The sequence below is a fragment of the Anser cygnoides genome, chromosome 3 (genome assembly GCF_040182565.1).
Source record: "Anser cygnoides isolate HZ-2024a breed goose chromosome 3, Taihu_goose_T2T_genome, whole genome shotgun sequence".
NCBI lineage: Eukaryota > Metazoa > Chordata > Aves > Anseriformes > Anatidae > Anser > Anser cygnoides.
In genome coordinates this window covers 101,486,982-101,493,094 of record NC_089875.1, presented here as the reverse complement: position 1 = coordinate 101,493,094, position 6,113 = coordinate 101,486,982, and positions in this window count along the sequence as shown.

Here is a 6,113-nt window from a genome sequence, read left to right as displayed (position 1 = left end):
ATCAGGGACCCTACACACCCACCCACCCCACCTCGCTGCCCCACAACTGCTGCTCCCCTCAGAGCAGATGAGGCTGGTGCACCCGGCCCCAGGCCCAGTAGCTTCCAGTCTGGTGTCCGGATGGCCCAGTGTGGATGTAGCGCCCTAGGCACCAGCTGCTACTTCTGACGGTTCTTGTTTTGTTTTTAAACAGACAAGGTAGCATTACTCTGTAAAAATCCCCGCCCAGGCACTCGTTTTTCCATTATTCTGAACTCCGAGTTAGGGTCAGGCGTCCAAAGAACCAAGAAAGTGCTCTAAAAAGCCATTTCCTTTTTTTCTGCTTGCTTGATGTTACTCCCAAGTTTTCCAGCGAAAGGCCGTAACCCTCATGCACTCCTCATGCATCACGGAAAGACGTGCAGGTCTTTCCTTGACTGCCTGAGCTTTCTGGGGGCAAAACGGCAGCAATTAGGCAACAGCAGTGCTTCACCTAGCGCATTTTTGGCTGCAATGTGCTCCTACCTGCTCAGCTGGAAAAGGGCTGACCTCAGGTGGAATGCCAGCTCCGCATGCTCGGCGTGCATAAGGGACATTGCTTCAGCTTCATCCCGGTGCTATACAAAGACCCACAAAGTCAAAGTTTGCAAATCAATAAAATAACACTCTCATAGAACATCCTTATCCTGTACAACTGGCACTGTAACTTCAGAGGCATCATCCTCGATCAGTGCAAAAATGAGATCGTAGTACTGATTAAAGATTTCTGTAATGACTGAGGAATGCCATATAAGTAACTATTACCTAACCACACAAAAGGCATGTGCTTCCCTTGAACCTGAAGTCACAGAATTTACACCAGCACAGCTCTAGCCCTCCTGCCTGAAAATAAACTTAGCAAAATTATATTTGCATGCAGAAAGCAAACATACCAATGTTGGAAGGATGGGAAAAGCCTTTAGTTTTACAATAGTTTTCTAAAAATCTTTATCTCATTTTCAGTCCCTTCTCTTGCAAGACTAAAAGCTATTAAAAATGAAGCCCAGATTTCCATCTTCCATCTTGCATTAATATTAACCAAATCACAAGAGGGTAGGAGACGAAACACATTCTCAGTTATTAAAGACAGATCAGGCTTAGCATGAGTTTCCTCTAGAAGGCCAGGTCAATTTATAACTAGTTCTTTATCTTCTAACTCCTTGTTTTATAAATTTATAAACAAAAATGTCAAGTAGGCAGGGCTCCGTGTTTCTAATTTACATTGACTCATATTGGGGTAACTTTAAGTAGTGAAGTATTTCCTTTCATTTCAATTCTGTATTTATACTCTTAAAAAAATCGAATAAGTTATAAGTCACCACGTGACCCTAGTATTTTAATCCATTGCCTTCCTTGTGCTATTTTTCTTACCCTTATCTGAATCATCAGCTCTACCATTAAGCTTAAATCCCACAAATACTTATGGCTGTGCTCAGTTTTGGTCTCATGAAGAAATCCACTCAGCTTTCCCAATACAACTATGCACACAAATAAAATTAACTGCATGCCTTTTGAGGGGTCTTTTTTTAGTTTTCTTAAGGTTTTGTGTTTGTTTGTTTGTGTAATTCTTATGTTTTCTCTTAAGCTTTTGGACATTGGTATGAAATCCTGGCTTTAACTGAGTCACTGAAAACAGGTCCAACTGACTTCAGAGAGCGAGCGTCAGTCCAGATTTTCTGTTTCTGTGAGACCCCAAGGCATGGCTGAGCACTAAAATGTTCTTCTAAACAGAATATTTTTTTCTGCTGATTTGTTCTACAGACTTTGTGCTTACAAATTTATTATTTCCTTTGAAAACTAATTACGCACATCTAACCAAATTTTCCAGAGTATGAAGATGACATCCACAGAACTGCCCGAGATGAAAAGGAAAACAAAACACTTAAATATGAAGTTTCTTCCTCTAAGCATCTAGACTGTGATGTTTTCGTAAGTGCTGTGGAGGGGAAGTCTCTGAAATCCTCTTTGAGAATCTTATTGGATGGTATTTAAAATGTTACGAACATCTTTGTAAATATCATTATGAGGAAAAATGGATGATTTTGCCTCTGAGCTCTCATCCCATCTTCCTTAAGGGAAACACACAAACAAAACAGGAAAAAAAATAAGGAGGGACGTAATAGAAAATACAACCTTTGTCTCTGACTCTCATTGAAGACTGAGCTGTTTTGAAAGCAAAGCCAGACAACATGTCTTTAGCAACCACTTCATCACCTGGCAAAACATTTTGCTACCAGAATAGTTGTTTCTCCTGTGCTCTTTTCATCCAGGCTCCCACCCAGCAGAGGACAGGGTTGCTTTGGCAGACTGAACCAGACTTTAAGGAGACAGAAACCAAAATGGGAAAGGTAAGAAAGAGCAATAGAGAGGTGACCTGCTGTGCCATACCATGGCAAGCAACTGCATGACACTTGGCAACTTCAGTGTACTTCAGTGACTCCAGGCTGCAGGCTGCCTGTGCTCCATCCATGGTTTCAGGAGCTCCTTCTACCTCAAGATCTCCCAGGGCTTGCCTTTTAAATCCCTGCTACTACTCATAGCACATCTCATTCATCTATGAGACCCACGTGCAGGGTCTATCACTCTTCATTTGGCAAGCTAATCCAGACTGTGGCTCCCAGTCCTGAAAAGCGTGCAAGCCGAGAGAAAGTGAACATAGCTGCAGTTCTGCTGCTCTAGAGAAGAAGCAGAAAGAAGCCCAGGGATGGCGAGCCATGTTGCATCAGAGACGACAAATCCCCCGCTGGTGCCACCACCAGCAACTTTGACACTCAGAGGGTTTAAGCAGACTGTTGGAGACGTGCATTTGCCACCGAGATAAGGCTCACCACTTCCCAGCAATGTTGGGCACACATTAGGAACATCCTCTTCCTCTAGCAGCAGCCTATACTTGGCCATTTTGTGGTGAGAGCCATCTTCATGGCTCCCTGCCAGGACGTAGCACAGGCTCTAGAGTTGCCACATAACCTTTCCTGGATTCCTACCCCAGGTTAGAAACAAGGGGTTTTCACTTTCTGGAAGGTGGTAGTGCCAGAGCCCTAGGGTGGAATTAATCTCATGAAATTTTGAACAACTAGATGTGTATTCGCACTCATTCTCCCTTTCCAATCAATGTAGAGAAATACTCTGTGGTTTTGCCTTTTTCATCGTACCTTCCCCAACTGCTTACTGTAGGCATCTAACTATAATCATAGCAAAGCTCATAAAAATAAGCAATGCCTGTGTTACCTGCTCAAAGCTGTAGAAGGGGAGGCGACTTCAGTGACTAGCAGTAAAGGAGTTCAGGGATGGTAAGGTTTTTCTTCTTCATGTTTTCCCCCCATACACTTTCTAGTGGTTCCCTAGCAATATTTTAAACTGAACCATATGTAATATGTATGAGAGAATACATATTGTGTGATATGATACGCAGTTTTTATGACTGTGAATTCTGAATGACTACAGTACATGAGTTCTGCAAGTCATCAGAGTGTGCAAATAAAATATTTATGTTTCACCCTCCTATACACAGATATTTGTCACATTTATGGCAGAAAAGCTGTTCTAGAGCAGTGCGAAGAATGTTGCGTTTTAACTTTTTCGGAACTTAATTATATAATTCCTGATTAAAACAAGTTGTAAAATATAGGCCAGAAAAAAAAAAAAAAAAAGAAAAGGGAAAAAAAAAGTCTAAGCTTATTTTCTACAATTTTAAATAACTATTTTAAGCCTTTCCAACATGAAAGTGAGGTCCAACCCTTTAAGGCAAAAGAAATCTTCTGTCTCTAACCAAACTCAGTTCTTATTGATAGAAATAAGGCTTTGAAACTAAAATGATCTGATTTAAAATAGTGAAATGTATCAGAAAGCTTTTTGTGGCTTGGCATATTACTTATTCAGTGTGTCCCTTTGTCCAAAGAAAATGTGTGAGGAATAAAAGCAAATGCTTCTGAAAGATCCACTTATTAAAAAAATTGATAGCTGGCTGAATTGACTGGAAGTCAGTTCAAGAAATACCAGAAGTTTTAGAGGAAGCAAGTTTAGTGCATGGAAATGCATACTAAATTAACTTATACTCTGTCATTGCAATTTATTATAGAGATTTTATGTCCCCAGGGATGACATAGCAAAAATAGAAGAAGACCAGAACTGATGACAAAGATTGTTAGACATGGAAAAACATTCTTATGAAGATAGATAAATACTATATTTTAAAACAGAAATAAATAAGAGGAAATGGAATAAATGCAAAGAGACAAATACTGACAAACTACTGAAATAGAATTGCCTTTTCTCACCAGACATATATGAGGAAACATCCATTTAATCAAAAGATAATAAATTTATAACTGACAAAATGAAACATATTTTTCAACCATGTAATTTGCACGCTGTGTGAACTCATTTCCAAAGAATGTCATTGAAGTAGGATTCCAGAAACAGGAAGTTTATGAGGATAACAAGAACATCAGGTAACACAAGTAGAAACCAAAAAAGCCTCAGATTTCAGGGAATATGCTAGTTTTCAGAAGCTAGATGTTAATACGAATATTATAAGAATGTATTCCACTATTTTCTACTGCAGGATTTCTTGCTGTAATGTAAATCAAATTGGCAGTAACCTCCACTGGAAATAGGAAATTAGACTGATAAAGCAGATGACTACCTGACCTCTCTGTTGTTACGTACCTTTTCCTTTCTACACATCCTTTTAAACAAACCTTTCTGGGCATAAAAGGGTTAAGATGCAGTGACCTGAATTAGTACTGTTCTCTGCAGTACCTGCACTGGATAGAAACTGCGCTCAGAAGATTGCAAGTGCTAAGATTTCATTGTCTGCGGGAAACAAATGTCAGAATCTTAAGTGGGTGCAGTTCATTTTTCTGCGGCATGGTGGTTTTTGTATTACCATGGTCAGAAAGAGATTTTCAAGAAATCTAGTGCATTTATGATTTTGAATTATCAAAAAATAATGGGAATGAAAAATTACCAGACTAACTCTTGAATATTGAAGCCACAGGGTATGGTACTCATGAGATATATTACCCAGTCTTATACAAGAACAGCAAAAATAATCAATATCAAAATAATAAAATCCTCTATTCTATTCAGATATCGAGTGGGCAGTGGAAGTACTAGCGTTAAGCCTAAAGAAACATCCTCGGCACTTTATTTAGTTGACAGTAAAACTTTGGTTCCAGATTCAGGCCTATTTTGCCTGAAATATGATATACCAGGAAACCCAACAGCAAGGCATTTTCTGACAGATAGGGCTTTTTGTTCTACCATTATCTGAACAAAACAAAGCATGTTGGGGTTAAAAATGGGTCTGATTTGCCTACACACTGATGTCTATCAATGCAGCTGGTCAGGCTCTGTACTATGGGGATGTGCCAAGATATAAAATCATAGGATCATTTTGGTTGGAAAAGACCCTTGAGGTCATCAAGTCCAACCATCCACCTAACACTACCAAATCAAGCACTAAACCACATCCCTAAGCACCACATCCACATGTCTTTAAAATAACTCCAAGGACAGGACTCCACCTGGGCAACCCGTTTCAATGCCTGACTGCTCTTTCTGAGAAGAAATGTCTCCTAATTTCCAACCTGAATCTCCCCTGGCACAACTTGAGGCCATTCCCTCTAGTCCTATCACTGGTTATCTGTGAGAAGAGGCTGACCCCCAGCTCCCCACACCTTCCTTTCAGGTAGCTGTAGAGAGCAATGAGGCCTCCCCTGAGCCTCCTTTCTCCAGACGAACCAACCCCATTTCCCTCAGCTGCTCCTCATGTGTCTTGTTTTCTCGTCTTGTTTGCTCTTCTCTGAACACATTCCAGCAACTCAGTATCTTTCTTGTAGTGAGGAGCCCAGAATTAAACACAATATTCGAGGTGCAGTCTCACATGCAATGCCTAGAAGGGGACAGTCATTTCCCCGGACCTGCTGGCCACGCCATTTCTGATGCAGGCCAGGATGCCCTTGGCCTTCTTGGCCCCCTGGGCACACTTCTGGCTCACGTTCAGCCGGCTCTCAAACAGCACCCTCAGGTCCTTTTCTGTAGGCAGCTTTCCAGACACTCTTCCCCAAGTCCATAACACAGCCTGGGGTTGT